Here is a 4485-nt window from a genome sequence, read left to right on the forward strand (position 1 = left end):
ACCCTATATCTAGTAAATACTAGAGCATTCGCCAAGGTACAGGATAGTTCTAGAAAATAGGTGGCGCCACACCAGTCACGTGACTCACTGATGCAACAATATTATTTTACAGTTTTCAAACAACCTATTAAATTAGGTAACAGCACACACTCCCATTTGATGTAAAATATTCCATTATTTACAAACGGTGAGAAATAAAAACATCAGGATTCAATACAAGATTAATAGAGCAATTTAGATTCTTAGGATGAATCATGAACAGACAACTTGACCTGTAACTATCTGACTTTCCATTAAACTTTTCTATATCTGTACCTAAAATTGTAATCAAAGCTGTGATCTGAAAAAAAAGTAAAATAATGATAAATTTATTTCTGATTATTTAGTTTTTATATTAATATTATCAAACTTTACAAATCCTCCTACTTTCTAGAGAAGAGTATTAAAATAATAGCTTAACATTTCATTGCACTAAAGATTAACTTATACACATCATTTCCCAAGATTTGCTTCATTACAAAATGCCCCCTAGTGGCACAGTGGTATGTCTGTGGAGTTACAATGCTAGAAACCAGGTTTCGATACCCGTGGTGGCCAGAGCACAGATATTCCATTGTGTAGCTTTGTACTTAACTTCAACGAAACAAACAAATATTACAATTTAATATTTTTTTTCTTATTTTTCTCAAAGCAACCATGTTCTTAGTTAAGCACAAAATAATTTGAATGTTTCAACAGGTAGTCCTGTAGATCTTTTTTAAATAGCTTTTCTGTCCATGATAGCGTGTATATCAATAATTCATATTAGGTAACTGTATTATGCATTAGTTATGTATGCAAAAATGTCACTATTCTTAATTGGGAGTGCATTACATTAAGGAAAACTCACTACAGTTTTTGAAGATGTACACATTTATTTAATAATCCAGAAAATTACTTCCAACCATTAATATTGAGGATAAAGCTCAAAACTGACTCATGTTTGAGTTCTCCTCCGAAGAAAATAAAAACTACTATATTCTCTCATATTTTGCAGTACATTAGATTGCTTCTTTTACTTTGTACAAAAAAAAGTTAATTTTTAACAGTTACTACTGTTAAAAAAATATATAGAGAAAACGTAGTAGGCTTGTAGAATGGTAAAATAGTAGGAGTGTGAAATTTTGCATGGTTATTATATACAATAGAATATGTTTGTAATTTATTTTGTCAACTTCTAAAGTTTGCCTATAGAGATTAGTAAAAATAAAAGCTTTTATTTAAAATTTAACAATAAATGCTATTCATTTACTCACTGCAAAATTTTTAAATTCATTATAATGCTAACACAGTTCAATATGTTTCCTATATTATCTTTCATATTTTGTTTAAATATAAATATTCATCTACTTACAATCTCCACATTTCTACATGGCATAAAAAAATAAACATTTGACATGGATTTGTTTGTTAGTTTGCCAGCTTACCAATAGATGGTGCACTGCACTTATTGCTTGGACATTACCTGTTCTTCCACCACCTTTTAGTATCCATTGGAATTTTAAATAACTGATGGAGATAGTTTACAGTTTTTGTGTCCCAAGCTTTGACTATTTGTTTTCTACAGCATAATCATACTGTATTGCTTTTAAAAATGATAGCTGATCTAGTAGCATTGTATGTTTGTACAAGTTTATAAATGTTTTTTTTATAAAAGTTGGCAGTGTTTTCTAAGTAACTTCTTATCAAAAAGTAAGCTATAATTTATAAATTAATGATGCCAACTATATATTACAAATTGAAAAGAAATGAAGAACTATATAATATCATAAGTCAATGTACACGAAAATTAAAATCTACAATGTTTAATCAGAATGTGTGAAATCGTCAGTTGGGTGACAACGCTACATCATTATCAAAATCAAACATACTTTCAGTAGTACTATAGCTTTATGTAACTTGTAAGGTCACAAGTTATATCAATATTAGTGTTGCTTTTAAATATAATAAACTATAAAAACGTTTATATTAGTAAAATGTAAGTATTACTCACCAAATATCTGCATAGAAATCATTCTTGACAGTCATATGTACAACTTAACTTCAGACGTCATTTCTGACTCTTTATTGCTAAGATCGTTTGCTCTTAATTTCAGCCATGTTAGGATTAGTAGACAAAATTAACAAGCGTTTTCAGCATAGTACACTATGCGCCATCTGCAGTTTTTCTTCCTATTTTCGAGTGAGTGTAGTGCTTCTCTACTGATTTACTTAAAGCACTGAAAACAATTTAAAATATTAGAAATTACCTATCTAATATTTTCCAAGACGACTACAGAGGCAAAACAACCATTAAACTTTATTGGACAAACGAGGGAATTCTCAATTTGTACAAAAGTATCTCTTCCAACCTAATCATAAGAGCAACGCAAGGAAACAAGTTTCTCATTTCACCTGACTCCCCTACAAATATGACAAAACTGAACCCAAAATCTATAATGTGTGGAATTAAAGCTACTTACTATGCCTCTTTCGAAAATTAGATATTTGGTTTAAAATAAATATGTAAAACGAGTTAATGCTATAACGCTTTACAAAAGTAAGCTGTCTATTAGGTTTACAGTGCAGAAAAAACACAGTATATCAAATAATAATTAGAAACAAGTACTAGAATGGTTCAAAGTTGTAGAAGATGATGTAGCTTTTTTTTATGTGATACAGGCATGTACCATGTGTTAATTACCTCTTTAGTTAATATGTAAAACTGTTTGAAATTTACGTTTTTTTTAGTTCGGTTTGGACGCAGAGAATTGTTCAAGTATAAACAACATGGCGTATCCTATATTTAGATGTACACAGGAGTTGGATCCACTGATTGATCATTAAGCGTGTTGCATGAAAGATAACCATAACTTCGCACGTGTCCCGAAATAAACAGATTTGCATGATGGCCCATGATTCCTCGCCCGTCCGTTATAATGCTTATGATTTTAGGTCACGTGACTCGAGAACTAGGCTTTGTTATTATGCATAAAAGGTACTCACCTTTTATGTCGATTTATATTGACTGCGAGTTTTGAAAATATTTTTCATAGGCTTAAAGGTTTTACTAGAGGCATTGTCGTCATTCATTTTAACTCTTCTGTTTTTTTGCACAAGAGTAGATTTCAAGTTTTTTTTTAACACTTAGGGGGTTCTGTTTAACTTTCTTTTTTAAGTGAGCCCTCATGGAATTGACAAGAGATAAACAATACAGGTTTCTTTTCACATTTTCTTGTCTATCCTCCAATGAGTCCGCAATAAGTTTACAAGCTAAAATCCAGGGTTCAATTCTTCGTGGTGGACAGAGTTCATATAGCCAATTATGTGGCTCTGCGCTAAAAAAAACAAAATAAAAACTCTTGCAAATTCGACAAACCCTTGTTTTGTATATCATTGTGTTTTTACTTCGTTCAGGTTTGTTTTAATAAAGATTGTTGTAAATTATTTGTACCGACTCTTTCTTTACTGACAAATTCGTTCGGAGTCCAAAAAGTAAATGAATCCATACTTTGCTCTGTAGGAAATCCATCAGCCAGAATATACCAGTTACAAGCTAAATATCATGAGAACGTACACCGAAAACACGGTGTACGAAGGTGGAAAACATACTCGTCTCTATATCTCGGCTTTTAAGAATATTTTCCTATTCAATGTATTGATGTAGTAATAATTTCAATTGTTTATTATTAAGTTTCGTTTGTTAAAATTATTTTTTTTTTAGCACAAGTGGGTTATAAGCTATATTTAAAGAGACAGTTTGAAAGTCTGACCTTTTTAGCATTCTTATCTGGTTTATGGATTTCCATTTGTGCACGCACGGTAGTTCAAGATGTTATGACTTATATTTAAAGTACTTAAATGCTTTATTAATAACTGATTTTCGTTTTACGAAAGATAACCAGTAAAAAATATAGTTCACAAACAATTAAAGTTTAGAACTATCATGAAATATTAATGAATGGGTGTGTGGTATGCAGATCTCTTTCTTCAGTACATATACGTGTATATTACCTTTTTTTAGTGCTCTAATTCCAGCTCCTCGTGATCTAATTTTTATCGCTGGTCCGCTGTGGAACGAATCTGTATCGTGAGCTTAGTATTGGCATATACGGTCAGATTTATATTTCATACTGAAAGATTCAAGGCTTGCTGTGGAAATTTCGTCTTTGGTTTTCTTTTCCTTCAATATATTTAAATTTAGATTCAGTTTGAAAACCCACTTTTCCTTTTAATTCAAGTGCAGGCTGCGCAGCTTTTACAAATTTCATTGAGGTTGAGGAGGACGAAGTGAAACTTCTGAAGATTAGTTTAGTTTTAGGAACCAGTGTTCACAAGAACATGAAATAAGTGATTTTTCTTCTTAAAATAATTAATATCTGAAATTCCCCGGGGAAATCTTTAGGGCTTATGATATATATATATATATATATATATATATATATATATATATATATATATATATAT

Source organism: Limulus polyphemus, unplaced genomic scaffold (genome assembly GCF_000517525.1).
Source record: "Limulus polyphemus unplaced genomic scaffold, Limulus_polyphemus-2.1.2 Scaffold1355, whole genome shotgun sequence".
Classification (NCBI taxonomy): Eukaryota; Metazoa; Arthropoda; class Merostomata; order Xiphosura; family Limulidae; genus Limulus; species Limulus polyphemus.